The 17,189-nt window shown below is 49.6% G+C and overlaps 1 protein-coding gene across 8 annotated transcripts in view; it reads left to right on the top strand.

Moving 5' to 3' along the window:
• Positions 1-17,159, top strand: part of LOC148386831 (polypeptide N-acetylgalactosaminyltransferase 10-like) — a 42,393-nt gene extending 25,234 nt beyond the window's left edge. For 7 of the 8 annotated variants that reach the window (XM_088398511.1, XM_088398510.1, XM_088398506.1 and 4 more), the window contains one exon: positions 14,438-17,159. The gene's annotated coding sequence lies outside the window, so the exon portion shown is untranslated. Of the gene's footprint in view, positions 1-1,230; positions 2,713-14,437 lie in introns of those variants that run through there. The other variant, XM_088398508.1, reaches the window with a different exon arrangement.
• Positions 17,160-17,189: the final 30 nt, after the last annotated feature.

The raw sequence follows: 17,189 nt of genomic DNA, 5'->3' as shown, positions 1-17,189 counted from the left end.
CCGAGCCGAGCCGACCAGAGCAGAGCCGAACCGAGCCGAGCAGAGCAGAGCCGAACCGAGCCGAGTCGAGCCGAGCCGAGCCGAGCCGTGCCCTTACTGTAAACGCCGTCCGTCAAGTTTGCTCAGCGGCAAGAGCCTTGATTGAATTGGATAATTAACCTTCTCTCGCGCTGCTTTTGTTGTGGCTTCTTTAAATCTTTTTTAATTGAATCTCGCACTCGGCAGCTTATTTGCTCATTAAAGCGCGGGACGCCATCGCCGCTGACATTTTTATTTTGACATTTTCACGGCGGGAGATTAACATTTGCGTAGATTTCAATCTGTCGGATTCCCGCTAATTGCGTCCTCCGACGAGGGCGCCGCTTGTTCTAATTGCCAAAGCGTGCGGATGCGAGCGAGCTAGCTATGGGGCGGAATTGATAGGCCGGCCAAACACAGCTCGCAAAAAAAGCCCACTTGGTTGTTCAAATTCAAATTCCAGCCCTACCTACGATTTGCATGCAAACCTTGTAGAGTTGACATCCTTGAGCACAAAAGGCAGAACATTTGAAAAAGAGGGATTAGTCGCCGTTTATGTGGAGTTCTTCACGTAGCCTCAAGCTCACGCTTTTGACAGTCGTCTGCGATTCGTCACACGCTTGGACCGTCTCGCCTAATAAATCAAGGGACAAGCAAGCGTAATATTAGCGTCGGGATTTAAGAGGTGGGTGGACGCGGGTGGGGGTGGGGATCGATCATAAAGTGCGCCTCTGACCCGCCGCCGTGCCACGCCTAATTTCCTGTCCGCATTTCCCCAGGTGTTTAATAATGCACCTCAAGCGGACGACCAGGACAAATGAAATCTTATGCTTTATCCGGCCGGCCGGCAGTTGTGGCGTCGCTCGGCCCGGCTCGGCTCGGCCCGGCTCGGCTCGGCTCGGCTCCCGAGTGCAAAGGAAAATATGTCCGTGTGTGAGTGTGCATATTTGCGTGTGTGTGATGGCGCCATCTGAAAACTGCTTCCCCAAACATATCAGTAATTCCAGAAGGCACACTTGGAGCCTCACAGGACTTTATAATTTCAATTCTAAACAGGCTTTGCTGACTTTCCCGAGAGGTCTTCTGACATTGCTCGGAATATATTAAGCAAGTTTTCAAGGATTAAATCCACCAATAGTGGAACATCCAACAACAACTTTTTTATTTATTTATTTATTTATTTATTTATTTATTTACATGACACTGTTGTAGGCAGCACAGTGACCTCGCGGTGCCTTCCAATCTTGGAAAACTTGTCGCTGGGCATCGATGTCTTCTTTTGGCTGTGTATGGAAAACAACAGGTCAGTTTTACTGCTCCATTTTCTGGTCCAAAGTCCCCGACTGCCAACCTCGGCCTTCTCCGACCGAGCGTGATGCTCGGAATTTCCCCAGACTCTCTTGAAGATAATTAGATCAAGTCCATAAAGAGCCGGCCGGTGAAATTCAGTCAGCACTGCAAAATGCCACTGTTTAAAATGCAAATGCGTAAAAAGAGAAAACAATCTTCTCCCATGGTTGGCTTTCCAAATGATGCACCATGAAAACAGAATCGGTGGATTTGAGGCGAAATTAGCACAAGGATCAACCCGTGGTTAAAGTTTGATGAGACTCGACTATCTTTTTTTTGTTGTTGCTTCCTTTCCTTTTATTTTCCAAATGACAAAGCAGGACAGTGGTAAAGTGGACGTCCACCTCACCACTGTCCGTATAGTCCCTTTTTATTTTCAAAACAAGAATTCTTCATTCCATATGGAATTCAAAGTCCATCAAGGAAATCGTATGGTACCTAGATCAGAACCTTGTGGTACACCACCGTAAATATCACCATCAGTATTTATTTTAATCTGTCGTCTCATTGTAGCTGAAATATGCCATTTGTTTTCTCGAAATGATGTAAGCACATGCATTCAAATGAAAACGAAGCCGCACTGCTCTGCTCTGCTCTGCTCTGCTGAGCTCAATCACTGCAGGATGATCGAATTTGTGATCTTTGCCTCCCGTTTGAAAGATCATCTCTTACCGGAAAGACAGTTATGAATTTCTGCAAACGTGCCAGATAAGACATAGCAAAGACATAAATAGGATTTCTTGCCCTCCGGAATTATTGGCAAAGATGAGCCCTGAAAAAAAGTAATGAGCTTATCTTCACCGAGGCCACCAATAATACTGGAGGGCACTGTTAAAAAAAAAAAAAAAATAAAAAAAAAAAAGGTGATAACGTGAATTGAAACTGCTTTTTCACAGATATTATTTAGTTGTACCGGCAAGGTACTCTCTCCTCCCATCACCAGGCAGAAAGTGCAGGTGACCTTTTGGGATTTTTTTCCCACTCAAGGACGACATAGTACACTGTTTTCCGCTAGTACTGAGACGGCTAAAGTGTGTCGAACGCAGGTAGCGAGCTGCGAAGCCGAGAATAAAAATGCTGCTTCTTTTTCAAACTCGCCGAGGGTTGTTGTGTCGGAGCTCGGAGACGACGGCCGTAACCTCCGGGTGGCTTTCACACTGATGACCCGACACGCTTAGCAGCGTGCCGCCGAGGTGTGACTAAATGAATCACAAAGTCACTTTTTTTTTACGACGTACCAGGCTTGCGCCTCCAATCCAATATTTTCGCTGGCTTTCAATGGCTTACCAAACAATTCTATTTTCAATATCTTCTTTTGATATGTTCTAAAGACAGATTGTCGTTCCTACCAAGCTGCATGCCTGGCTGCCTGCGTGGCTGCCTGGCTGCCTGGCTGCGTGGCTGCCTGGCTGCGTGGCTGCCTGGCTGCCTGGCTGCCTGCCTGCCCTTGAGCAACGGAGCGAAAATGAAACAATTCCCCATCGAGGACACCGATAATCTTTGTTTTCCAGACCCAATTTTTCTTGATAGCCCAACAAAGGAATGGAGCGCTAATTGAACACGACGTGCCTCGGCCTAATGACCTGGAGGCGCAATGCCGCAAAAAGAGCCACGCTCTGGCTCTTTCCCTCCTTTCTTCTTGGTGAACATTGTTTCACTCCCCCGAGGGAGGGAGAGCGAGCTATTCAAGTATAATAATATGCCTTTACTCGCCACTTGAAATCTCTTTGTCCAGCTCCCCTTTATGGTTGCGGCGTAACGGTGTTGACAATAATAACCTCAGCCAAAGACAGTTGAAATGGCGCGCTTGGTAAGAATGAGTCACACTGACGAGAAAATGAAACCCAAAAAAACAAAATACACTGCAGCTTTAAAGACATCAAATGGTCACTTTGGAATTGCGTGGTTGACGAGGGTTAGACGCCTCCAGAACAAAGTCCAATTCAAAAGAAATGACATCTGCCGCCGTGTCCGTCCGCCCGCCCGCCCGCCTGATAAACACAAAACAAAAGTTGCCATTTGAGTGAGTCTATCATTTGACAAATGCCAGGCTGCCATTCATAACGGGCGGGGCGGAGCCACTTGCGCAGCGGCAGACAGCGCCAGGCAGGCAGCCACGCAGGCAGCCACGCAGGCAGCCACGCAGGCAGCCACGCAGGCAGCCACGCAGGCAGCCACGCAGGCAGCCACGCAGGCAGCCACGCAGGCAGCCACGCATGCAGCCACGCAGGCAGCCACGCAGGCAGCCACGCAGGCAGGCAGCCACGCAGGCAGCCACTCATTTTCACTCAGCGGCCGCATACAAATGGCACGCGTGCATAAACGCCACTCTGTGCCCGGCGGGGCCTCGGAAAGAGAATACACGACAAAAGCGCCTGCTGACATGTTAAAGGCTAAACACGCTAACACGCCAAACACTATCGCTAATATAGTTCAACGATTCGTATGAGCAACTATCAAAGCGTTTTTCGGGGGTGGGGAGGCGCCATATGGCTTGGGTAAATTTCATCCATAGCTAGCAAGGCTGAAGAATTCTTATCTAAGTCTGGAAACAGAGACGTCTTTTCTTCCGCTCTCAACAATGTTCCATTTCATTTCCGGGAGCCCGATTCATCAGACAATCGTTTTTACACGGGAGCCACACCATCACCTTGATTGCGCCGCAAATTTGTCTGACAAAAAAAAAAAAAAGCCAACAAGGCCGTTTGCGCTCTAATGTGACACTATTGCGTTTCAATTTTGCCGTAATGATTCTCCCCTGCACTCAGACACAGCGGGAAAATCCATCAACTTAGATTGGCTGCGTTTGACTGCTTTTACTCTCTCGGAGCTTTGGAAAAGACGTGTGACCGCCGTCGCTCTCTGAAAGCCAACGTCAACGACGAAGCCACTTTGTGTCGAAAAACACCGAGCTGCGAGTCGAGGAGGATGACGACCACGCGGCCGCACACACCTCACCGTTATTTCCCTGAACCGATTCTTTTTTTTCTTCCCGCTGTCCTTCACCGCACTCATCATTAGCCAAGACCGGCCAGACATCAGTAAAGTCTATTCCACCCCAAGCCCACCGGAATCCTTTTAGCCTCGCTCACTCGCTGGCTCGCTCGCTTTTTTTTTTTTTGCCTTCGCCTAACTAAAGCGTCATCATTAGCCAAGGCCGAGGCCGACATCAGAAGCAAGGCTTCGTTAAGACAGGAGATTGACTTTTTCGGGGTTTTTTTTTTGCATCCGCTTCTTTTTTGAAAGTGCCATCGGATCCAGCCCAAAAAGTGGAGGTCCAATCTGTAAAGGTCAAGCGTATAGCTTTCAAGTCGAGGTTCCTACCTGGCCGTGCTTCTCCTCAGCTGAGGACTAATGACCAGTTTTCCAGACAAATTAACCTCTCATCACTCCTCCTTGGACTCTTTTAGTAACTCAACATTTGCTAGCGATGGCTGGAAAAACAGCTTATACTGCATATAACCGCTTAAAAAAGGAAATACAAGTTGTCAAGTTTATCGAATGTTTGTGGCTTGTCTAAAACACGAGGGCGGGCGCGGCTTGAACAGCGCTAAGTTGGGAGTGTCATCCGAGCTACTTTCTAATGCGGGCTCCTCATTAGCGTAGCCTCGTCTCTCCGTGCAGCTTAATGAGCTTGTTTTGATAACCAAACGACGAACAAACTTCCAACTTCCACTTTTGCTTCCGACGTGAATCGAGCGAGGGGAAAAAGTTGAGAGCGAGTCCGCTTCTTCACTCGCGGCGGCGGCGGCGGCTAATGAGCTTGATTCAAAGTGCGAGAGACGGCGTGGATGTTGGGGGAATTGGACTTTTTTCGTTTCTTCTTTCTGAGATAGAAAAGTGAGGGGGGAAATCAATGAGACACACCGCAGAAGAAGTCAAAAAAGGCAACATCATATGAATCAGCTAAAAAGTCCAATAAACTCACCAACTTCCCTTAACGAATGACCTTTTTTCCCCACCTAATTCCATATTTGTCATCTCAAGCACGGCATTGAAACGGGCACTTGGTGGATTTTGATGACGGGAACTCTGAAGTGCTGTCGTGCGGCTGCTGGAAAATGTTGCCGCCGTGCGCGCGGCCAGCTCGAAAGCCGCCTCGCAGCCCGAGCGCCGAGTTTGCGAGCGGTCGAGGGACGGCTCGTTGTTTTGCGCCGCCGACAAACGAGGAATGGCGGGATTGTCGGGGAGGGGGAAATGCAATTAAGATGGGAGAGTGGATTAGGGCCGCCGCCGTCGATACGGCCGATAAGAGACCGGCGTGAGGTGGCGTTTTGGAAAAGAAATGACAAGGGCCCATCATTAAGTGTCACGCTCAGCGCTTTTACAAGGAGACGCACGCCATAGGGAACTCACCGACAACAGATGGGAGAAGAAAAAGCGAAAGAACTCGCTCGGGACGGGACGCTTTTTCCAAGCATCGAGCGCACCAGGTGCGACGGCTGCAATTAGGACCCGGCTTGTTGGGCGTAGAAAAGAAACGCTGACAAAGCGCCACGAGCTTTTGTGGCCCTGGGTGACGCATGCAAGCATGCACGTTGGCACGCACGCACGCTCGCACGCACGCACGCACGCACGCGGCCCGTTGAACCTTCCCGAGCGTGTTTGTGTAGCTCACACTTGCGCCTGCGTTGCCCATGTATATTTCATGCTTTGTTGGCGCTTGCGGCATGTCGGGCGGGCTCTTGCAGCCGTCAAACATTTCCATATCGAGGGACCTTGGCCCTTCTACTTGCAGCAGCAGCAGCAGCAGCAGCAGCAGCAGCAGGTAGAGTGCGGCTTTCTCCGTCTGTCTCCTTCCCTTCCCTTCCCACTAACACACGCAACAAACGTTTTGCTCTAATCCTGCTCGTTCTAATCCTGTTAAAAGCCTCTTTTGTTTTTGCCCTCTTTCTCCTCGCTCTCTCGCTCTCTCTCTCTCTCTCCAACACGAGAAGAGGCAGAGCGGACAAAGGATAGGTGGGACTTGATAAACAAAAGCTCAAATGAGGAAGCCTTAACGGAGGAGCAGCAAAGGATCTTGCCGCTTATGACCTGCTTTGGGTCCGATTCCGTATTCTTGAAAGTCTTTTGAATGGGCTCACAAAGCCGTCGACCTACCAAAAGGTCTTTTCTCAAGCAAGGCCCGTCGGTGGATTCAATGAAAGAATGCTAACGCAAAGGGGCGTAGCCGGCCGGGCCGATGACGTTCTGGTCATTCGAAAAATGAAACAAAAATGGAGTTGCGGCACTCTGCTGCTCTTTCAAAGTCATCAGGCCCACGTGTTGCGTTTCCCTCCTGCTTCATATCGTGCCACGCTTCCCGATATGCGGCAACACGTCGAGAGAGACACGCGCGGCCCGACCAGGGTGGGAAATCATTCAATTGCGGCTGCACTTCCTGTCGCCATTATTTGCCAAGCGTCTCCTTTCTTCATTCCACCGAGTTGCTACCGCGGTAGGGCAGGGCATGGCTGCCCCCGCCCCCTCGCGGATCGGCACGATCTGATGGTTCGGGTGGAGGACGGCGGGCGGGCAGGCGGGCGCTCGCCGCAGGGGAAAAAGGCAACCGCGGGAAGCAGCTTTTCCCACATGCGGGCCCGGCTTGTCTTTTCTCTCTGCATTTCTTTCCCTGTCTGGCGTCATTGGAACAAACACCTGTGAGAGGCCGTGATATGCCCTCAGCTCTGTCAGATCTTTCCATCTCCTCCACTTTGGCATTAGAGATCATCTTTCGAGCTTGAAGATGATCACAGGCGCAACCTCAACTCAAATCTTCGTTTCCCACGATGTGTTAGCATGAAGCTAATGGACTTGCAGTTTGAGTGGTGAATTTGTGTTTTTCGATCTCATGAGATTGCGTTTCCCATTTGTCAGATTCTGTCTTTTATGTAGTAATTCCCCTCTCTTTGACAGTTCTTTGATCTTTAAACTTGTCATTCTACCATGACAACGATGGCTGCCTGCCTGCCTGCCTGGAAAAAGAAAAAAAAAAAAAACGTCTCATCAAGTCGGACAATCAGCACTGTGACATGAGATGGAAAGTTTTGCAAATGTGTCCAATTTGTCACCTCCCGCTCGCTCGCGTAGCCCGAGCGAGCGCCATATTTAATCAAGCGCGAGCGACGGTCCGGTAATCAAAGCGGAGCAAACATTCAAGGAAATCAGCTGGAGCGACACATGCCGCGTGCCTATTTATATCCCGTCCATACTGTGAATGTTTGCGGATGCAGTTTCCATGGAAACGTAACGCGTGAGCGCTGCGAGAAAGGCTAAGCGAGTGTCCGTAATTGCAATCTGTTTTCGCTGCTCCGGTTGAAGAGAGAAATAAAAATGGGCGAGAACGACAAGCAAAAGCAAACTCAATGAGAAGACTTGTTGCCATGGCTCGCTTTGACCCAAACGTCACATTTCGCATCGGATTTCAATGATCGATATTGAGGTTGAGGGTAAACATGTTTAGGCGGGGTGGCCACTCTTTGCATACGGTTGACGTTGCTTCATATGAATCCGCAAATGCAGGGCGCTGTCAAGCCACTTTTTGACATTTCATTTCAATTGATCAATGTTATACGCTAAGCTACTTTTCCTGGGAGCAAAGCAAGTCATCCATAACCTCCCGGCAGCTTTTGGCTCGGGGTAATCATTTCCTGCCCACCGTTTTGTGCGAAGGTCAGAACAGCTTGACTCCCTGCTGTAACTTGGCCCCCCTCCTCGTCTTGCTATGAATAATAAAATGACATTAATGAAGTGCGAGCGTGTGCCTGCGTGCGTGCGTGCCTGCGTGCGTGCGTGCGTGCGCTGGGTTCCGCCGCCTTGGCGCGATGGGCGCACAAATAAATAATGAATGGATAATGTTAGCCGCGTCAGCCAGACGAGTTGACCTTAAAGTGTCACGTTAGCATAGTTGCCGCTGTCCTGATATACGTATTTTGGGATCATTGGGAAAAAAGAAATCTCACACGAACAACCGAGCCTGTTTTTGGCCCTCATTGTGCATGAAAATATCAAGCAAATCAAAAAGCGTCCCCCTTGAGAAAATGTCAGAGAGCATCTGTGCCAGCGCTTTGGTTTGTTTGCCTTTTGCTAATGAATTTGCCAGAAGGACGCGCGAACGAGACAACGCACCCAGTGTTGATCTTCTGAGTAAATGCGCCACGTGGCGGATTATTATTCCGAGCATTAGCGGCTTTGAGTCAACGTGGCCGCCGAGTCAATAGATGAGGACGGAGCGGGATGAATGGCTGGCTGCCGAGGATTATCAGCATTCTGTCACCCTGAGATGCACGGAGGATGCCGGGCCACCATGCGGAGGGAAACAAACGCCCTCGTGTCCGTCAAAGAAGGAAAGATGGTGGCTGTCCAGGAGCCGAAGGCAAAACCAACCAGTGACGGACGGACGGACAGACGGCTAAGTGAGACTAGCACGCTGAAAGAAGTGACTAGTTGCGCAGCGAGGCCTCCACGGAAAGCCGTTGTGGTGAATTCGACATCAGCGCGGCTTGTCAAAATTGCCTCCGCGCTTATCTGCCGGGCTCCAGGGAAACAGCGTCGTCGACGCACCTCACGGAGGGAGGTCTGCCGCTAAAATGGAGGGAAAAATTCCACTTCACAATAATCACAGGGGTCCCATCAAGTCCATGACGCCATTCACAGCAAGTGTCTGTCACCGGCGCAGTGGGCAATTTTCTTCTCCCGCAACCTATTTGGCAGCGAGCGAGCCAGCCAGCCAGCGAGCGAGCGAGGCGGGGCAAATTGGTGGCGAGCAAAAGGGAAATTTCCCAGGAGGGCCGCGGCGACATATTGTCAAACGCTGCCACATTGGAACGTATCCAACCGATTGTCACTTAGCGGAGAGACAATTTCAGAACAATAGCGCCTTGGTTCGGGCGGACAAATGGAAAAATCGGCGGTTGGGCTCCGACCCCGACGTGTAATGTGTGACGTTAGACGGCGAGGGATGAAGCGGAGGTAACTCAGAGGACCGCAAGCTCAAATGGCCGCGCCAATCTGTTGAGTTGCCTTCCTTTCCTTCAAGTGGCCGTGCTCAACAAGCCCCTCGCGAGCATTGTGCCTTCATTTCGCCCCGCCAAAGTCAGCAGCGTTGCCGCAAAGAAAACAAATGTGCAATTGGTATCGGTGAGGCTGGCGGGCCGCTTTTACCCAGACGGCTGCTGGCAGGAAGCCAGACGGCGCCAGCCATTCATTTGCCTTTAACGAGAGCCGACTAATTTGTGCGCGGAAAGAGCCAAAATGGCAGTCAAAGGCAACGTTAGGACGGCACGCCGCCGCCGCCGCCGCCACCAATTGGAGACATTAAAAGGCTTTAAGCCATCAAAGCTGGGAAGCAAAGTGGCTTTTCTTTAATGGAGCAAAATGTTCCTTTGCTAATTTGGGCTGGAGAGCTTAAATGGACACGTCAAAGTGTGGCGTCGACGAAAAGTACAATTTTGCCCCAGAAAAAAACAACAGATGGGAAGAATGGTGATGCTTTTTCAGACCACAGATCAAAACAGCAAGTACAGCGGTTGGGAAAAGAAAAAGATGTCACTCTTGAATGATTTTCAGGACAGCAAAAGGTTAAATGGCCTCCGTCGGCGCTGCAAATGAGAAAACGGACGCCCGCGGCGGCATCCGATGAGAAAAGTTTGCCGCTCCCGGCAGACATTTCCGGGGTCACAATTTGTCATTTAATTAGCGGGCACAATAGCGGCTGTGGACATTGAGCGTGGGCTTCGTGCGTTGGTTGGCCGCCTGGCCTGGCTTGGCCTGGCCTGGCCTGGCCTGGCCTGGCCTGGCCTGGCCTGGCCTGGCCTGGCCTGGCTTGGCCTGGCCTGGCCTGGCCTGGCCTGGCTTCACCTCGCCTCGCCTCGCCTCGCCGCCGTCGTCCATCAGGAAAACACGCCAGCGCTGATTTGGTGCCCATCCATAATCATCTTTCTGCAGACAAAATGATCAATCGAGCACTTTCTCACATTGCTTTTTGTTGCCGTATTAAGGGAGGACAACCAAAGTGAATAGAAAAAGTCTACACCCCCCTGTTGGAATGCCAAACTTTTGTGTCAGGACTCGTCCCCGATCGTTTCATAGTTCTGTTTGTGTGTCTGTGTGCTCGCCCCTCCCCTCCCCTCCTGTGTGCCCATGATGAGTGTGATTATTCCCACCTGCCTCTCTCGTTACCTGTCGTGTATATAAGTCCTGTGTGCCTGCCCCTCACTCCCTGTCGGATCATTGGTTGTGGTTGTTCGGTGTTGGATTTACGTTGAGTGTTCCTGTCATGAGGTTTTTTGGTTCCTGCTGTCGTCCGGTCTCGCTGTCGCCATGTCCTGATGTCGTCTGGTTTCACGTCCCGGTCAGTCATCCATGTTATTGTGGTTACGTCGTGTCACTTTGCCTTTTTCGAGTTCACCGATAAACCAAGCTGGTCCAAGCTGCACCTGGTCGTCCTGCTCCGTGCTCCACCCGACCCTGACACTTTTGTGGTCGAAAAGAATGACATTCATTTCCAAAATTCCAATCGTTGCTTTCCAACCGCAAAACTTTGATCCCTTATCTTAAAATGTGATTTTAAAATTACAAGCGGGTCGACAACATGTAACGTGACAAATTTGGCGAGCGTAGCTTAGAAGTTTCCGTTCTTTTGCTTCTCCTTCTTCTTCCTCAAACTTGAAGCACTTATCAGTAATGAGATCTTTTATCTGGAGCCCGCCAAAAAAAAAATCCTCCCAAGCTAATCTCTTTTCCATATCGTGTCTTTTAGTTTCTGTGTGTTTTGGCTGATACTGCCAGGCGATTACTTTTAATCAGATGTAGCTGGCAGGCTGGCTCATTTGCATTCACCTCTGCCACGAAAAGGCGAGGCCTCGTCCTTTACTTTGCCGTGGTTTGACGGGACGCAAATTTATGACGCACGCTCTCCGGTCGCAATCCGGCCTTTTCCGGCAAGCCTAAGAGGGAGGGCCATTAGCTGGACAAACCAAGGTACCAAATTTGTCAGATTTTTCTTTTTTTTTCCCCATTAAAAATGACAGAAACGGGGAAAAAAACCTCAGGTTGCACGGATAAAGCTGATACGCAAATGGGCTCATTCCGACCCCCAGTACATCGTTTTGCTCATTTGAAATTCTTCCCTTATTGAACAATTTAACAGTTGCTTGTTCTTTTACTCTGGCTTCTCCGCTCGCGGATGTTTTAGCTAAGCACATCCATTATAAACGAGAGCTAATCGTCGCGTATGAAAATAATAAGCCGTGTCCTTACGAGCGGGAGAAGTGGGCCTCGCCGACGCTAACGGACGTGGCGGCCGGGCCATCCGCAAATGGCCGCACGCCGCTGTCCTCATTAGCGTTCGTCTCGGGGCGGCCAGGAGACGTAGAAGCGAATCGAAAGACGAGCGACCGGGCAAATTGCAGTCGAGGCGAGTCGGGCAAATGAGACGATAACGAGTCCTTTGTCCGCCGAGCCGGAAGCGTCGGGGACGTGCGGCGTGCGCTTGTTGCTCAAAACCAATGTGGCATCGGGGACATTTGGCGTGCGCTTGTCGCTCAAAACCAATGTGGCATCGAAGACGTGTGGCGTGCGCTTGTCGCTCAAAACCAATGTGGCATCGAGGACGTGTGGCGTGCGCTTGTTGCTCAAAACCAATGTGGCATCGGGGACGTGTGGCGTGCGCTTGTTGCTCAAAAACCAACGTGGATGTCATCGGCGCTGATTCCTCAATTTGGATTTGAAATGACCTCTTTCCACCGACGAGCCTGAAAGACAAGATTGTCACCGATACGGCCAAGTTTTAACATTGAAACATAACCGAGCTGCATCGACCGGATCTGCGTGGCAGGCAGGCAGGCAGGGAGGGAGGGAGGGAAATAAACAATTTCAGCCTCAGCGGAGGAAAAAGTGCTTTTCGAATCGGAAGTGAACTGCCGTCCGTCCGTCCGTCCGTCATTTGCGCCAAAAGGTCAGCCGGCCTTTGCTTTGATCCAGATTGCATGTTCTTATCAATCACTCGGCTCCGAGGGGAAAGAAAGTGCAGTGATGGCGTTTGAGTGAAGGAAGAGGCGTTTGATGTGTCGGGCTGGCTCCAAACAAAAGCGTCCGTTCGGCCGACCCAGACGTGAAAATGCCGACGCTTTGCTATTAGTTTAAAAAAGAAAAAAAAAAAAAACCACTTTCCACAACTTTGAAAAAAACCGTGACCTTGTACGCTCGCTCATTCAACGCGCAAATAATTGTCCTGTTGCGATGTCAAACCGTATCCATCAATTATTTCCATCGTCGGTCGGCCTTGACCCGAGCGTGTTGTTATGCTTAGCGTGACATGTTGTCATACTTAAATATTCAACGGGCATACATTATTCAGCACGCTGCCACCTGAGTTCCGCCTTGGTTAGCCGCGCGCTAAACACTCGACCCCGCGCCGCATGGGATGCGGCTTAGTCCGGGAGAGGGGACGCTCTCATTAGGCCTTATTAAGGATTCATTGTTTTCTCATCATGCCTTTTCCTCCAGCCTCAACCCGACGGGGCTGAACGTGGAGCTCCATTATCCCTCATTATCATCTCACGCCGGCAGCGTTTATTGTCGCTCATTCGATCCGTCGGCGCCGCCCGCTGACAATGGGAATCAAACACAATGGAGAATGGCTCGGAAACTGGCTGTGTGAGAGCGTGTGCGAGAACGTGCCTTTGGAAACACGCCTGCCGCCGCCGCCGCCGTAGTTGCACAAAAAGAAAACAAAACAATGAACCTTTTCCGCAAACCGAAAAGAACCTATACAAATAACGAGAAGAGCTAACGGACAGTCAACAAGGCAGTTGCCTCTAATCTCGTAGCGTGCGGCACCTCAAGGTTACTTTGTGCATCCCGCTCCATTTGACGATGAACAAGCCGATGTTTGTAATGCCAAAGTGGCTGGAGGTTTTGCATCTGCTATTGCACTTAGCATTAGCAAAGACAACAACGCTAAAACGATGACCAGAGAGTCAGTCGTATGGTACGTACGCAAAGTTGAAATCAAATAAAACAAACACACTTGTTTGTCCAAAGAAGACCGTGGGGAAATATTCGCACAACTTAAGCTGCTTTTAAACGGCGCCTTTTGATCTCGTGGCGTGCGCGTCGGCGCAGCGGCCGATGATTAATGCATGATCCCCTTTCATACGCTTCCCCTCTTTCCTCAATGTGAAGCGCCGCATTAATATGCGAGTGTTTATATGTTTATGCTCTCTCCACGTCTTCTCACGGCCTTGAAATACGCTGGTGGGGGAAAAGAAAAAGATCAATCGGAGATCGGTAACGCTTACTGTGCTAGCGGTCCATCATCTGTTTGCAGGACAAAGGAAAACAAGCGTTCGTATCGGTCTCAGGACATGAATACCATTTGCTAGTTTTTACACGACCGTCTAAGGCCAATCTGAATTGCTAGCTTTGACTCACGACGACATTCCTACAAGGTTGGCGCGGTTTGGAAATGACCAATGAACATGTGCCACGATGGCGCTACACTGGCTCCTTCAAAATGGTGGTTTTTGTGACTTTTTCCGGGGCCCGATCATGACTGGCAGGCAGGCCTGCCCATTTTCCTATTACCCTATCAAATCGACTTCAGGGGCTGGATTTTCAAAATTTTGACTACGTTGAGTTGCGATTTTTCAGGCAATCTGATTTTTTTTTTTTTTTTTTTTTTCCGGCGTGCCTACCAACTTTGATGTTGCCTAGTCACACTGGCTTCCATTTGTGACCTGGCAATGGCAAAAATGACCATAAAATGACTGCTTCAAACCAAAATGGCAGACTTTTCCAAAATGAAATTAGCAATAGCCAATCTTCAAATGAAAATAGCAGACTTCCTGTGAATTTTCCGGCATGGCTTCTCGAGGCTTTTTTTGTGGCTCTATTTATAATACGTGCTTTGACCAAATGTCATGTTTGTAGGTGTTATTTTTTTCAAAGGCTACCATCGTTGTAATCATCAAACTTAGAACCAAAATGGCCGACCGACTTGCTGTCTTTACAGGCATGGCTTCTTGAGACTTTTTTGTGCTTTTGCTCATGACACACCTCACGATTACATTTCCCGTTACGTTTCCAGTTGTGCGCTTCATCCATCACCATCAGCTGCAGTCCAAACAGCAAGGACACAGCTCACTGCTCATACCAGCGCACGCTTACTGTAGTGCACTTCCTTTATGGCACCTCTTGCATTTGGGAGGGAGGGATAAAAATCTATGAAGTGAAATGAGGATGGACGAGGAAGGTGAGAGTCACGGCGGCGCTAATCGACCCTGGCGGCAATCTATTGATCGCCATGGCAACACCCGGTGACGGGGAGATAAGGAGCCATCGCTCTGCACTTCAGCCGCCACCTCGCCGCCGCTGCGTCACTCACTCAGCCGGCCGGACGGCCAGCGAGCCGGCCGGCCGGCCGGCCAGCCGGCCGGTTGGCCAACCAGCCAGCCAGTCGGCAGAGATGTTCACGCGCACGCAATACCGGTGGCATCATCCCGACCCACTCAAATCACGCCAAATTCATTTCAGCTAGCACCGATAGGAGGCGGGCTTTCAACACCATGAGCAAAGGTGTGCATGCTTCCGAGGTGAGTGACGCTGCACTGAAATGGATCGGTAAGGTCACGCCGCTGTCAGGATCCAACTGGGACACGTGTTTTCCAGTCGCTGCCACGTCGAGCTCTTCTTCCATTAGCCAGATTGCTGTTTGGAGCGCATCTGCTTTGATGGGATCACGGCAGGTTTGACAGGCGGGCGGGCGGGCGGGCCGACGCCGGGCTTAGCGCATCTGACACGGATGTAAGAACAAGCGTTCTGCCCAAGCCAGATGAAATGGAGAGCAGATGGCAGGGACTGTAAATGTTGCCGAGACGCCCCATCTAGGTCAGCGGTGTCATCCAATGATACTTCCATGAGAAAAACGTGCATGGGTCATTATTAGACTGCAAGTCAATTCATGTGTGAACGGCTGGAAATGGGCGCAACGGTTTTTTAAAATTTTTTTTTCCTCATTACAACTTTGCTCACAATTTTCAAAAATGCGATATCGTTGCGACTTTTGCCGCCTGTGAAATTAGGAAAATATTCATCCCAGCCGATCGTCCATCAAAAGCACATCCTTGTGAGCCCTTTACAACAAGTAAAGTTATTTATTTGTAATTCACGGCACTGATCTGTTCCTGATTAGGATGGCTCACGCTCTGCCGCCGCCGCCGCCGCCGCCACCGCCGCGACCTGCCGTCTACCAGGCTGAGTTGTGACAATTCAATCTGTTCCGCGTCTTCCGGCATGAATTATAGATGAACCCCCCCTTCCCGAAATGCTGAGAATGAGGTGGGGGATTTACGTTGATCGAGCAGCCCTTCACTTTATAACCCATGTGACTGGGCTTGGGGCGAGGAATCGTGATGATAAAAAAAAAAAAAAAAAAGGTGATTTGCCGGCGAGCGAGTCGCCTGGTGGCCCGCTCGTGATTGACGGCTTAGCGCGGGAAGCCATTAGCCGCTTTGCGTATCAACAGTCAATTAATGGTGCAACGAGTGCAACTCAACAATAAGGCAGATCTAGAAGACAGAATTGGAATCACTCTGTCTGTAATGCTGTGGCTAATTCACGACAAAAATGAAGAAATTCCATCCAAAAAATGCATCACCACCGTGCCAACTGTACACACGTCAAAAGGTGTATAATCAGCCGGAATGAACGGGTTGAACAATCGTCTCCAGATGATGTCATAAAAGGGAATCGGACACACAAAACATGCTTTGAACACAAAAGATTTGGAAACGTTATGTTTCGGAAGAGACTTGTCATGTAAAATACTGCCACCTACAGGACTGGAGTAGAACTGTTCCCACGTCATAGATTCAAATTCCACTTGGAGAATCGATTTAATATTGACGAAAGAACAAGGAGTTCGAAAATATTCAGCGACGACAAAATCCATATGGTCACAAAACGTTTTTTTATCGTTCAAATTGGGATCGTACATGGTGTGCATCGTTGTCCAAACGCTAATGTCCAAAAAGTACACAAGTGCACATTGACTAAGCCGCGTCGGAGCACAACAGTCGATCCTTTCAGATAGTTTGGAACATGTCTCCTCTCAGACCTCCAAAGACTTCCCATTGTAATCTCTCCGCCTTGTTCAGCGCTTCGCCACTCATTTCATGCTCGGGCGGAAAAACGGGGAAACAAGAAACGGGAGAAAAATGACAAGGGCCGGTCGGCCGCCAAGCAGAATGAAAACGATCAGAGGAAAGACACGCACAGGGAGAATCGGAATGAAGCAGATCCCAGTTGCTCATTGCCGGAGACGCAGCTCCAAAGCGCTTGCCATTGATTTGCTGTTCCTTCCATTTCAAACATGACAGTATATTCATCAACGCTGGCTGCTGACACAACCAACTGCGCTGTCGTTCTTGACACTTTCTTTTGCTCTCCCATATTTTTTTGCAATGCGACTTGAATTGATTTGAGTGGGGCTTTTTTTCAATTTTTTTTGCTATCTTCCTCCCCACTTGCGTAGCAACCAATTGTTGCATTTGATAACTCAAGCAAAAAACAACAGGTCCTGTTTTATTTCGTCATGAACCATTTATTTTTATATCATTGAAAATGATTTGCAAGCTATGAGCAATTCTTGCTTGAAGGCTTTATTTCCAAGGTGCATTTGAACGCAACAAATGGCGGATTTTTTTTCATGTAGTTTTAGAATATATTTTATTTCTTTTTATGCCAATGTTTTGACACGTCGCTTATACGAACTTAAAAAAATAAAATAAAGAAATATTTTCTAAATGTAATATTACTACCCCCCTCCCCTCCTCCTCCAA

Source organism: Syngnathus floridae, chromosome 15 (assembly GCF_059516105.1).
Source record: "Syngnathus floridae isolate MCC-2025c chromosome 15, RoL_Sflo_1.0, whole genome shotgun sequence".
NCBI classification, from domain to species: Eukaryota; Metazoa; Chordata; class Actinopteri; order Syngnathiformes; family Syngnathidae; genus Syngnathus; species Syngnathus floridae.
Note: the sequence above shows the minus strand (reverse complement) of the source record. Positions and strands in the feature narration are given on the sequence as shown.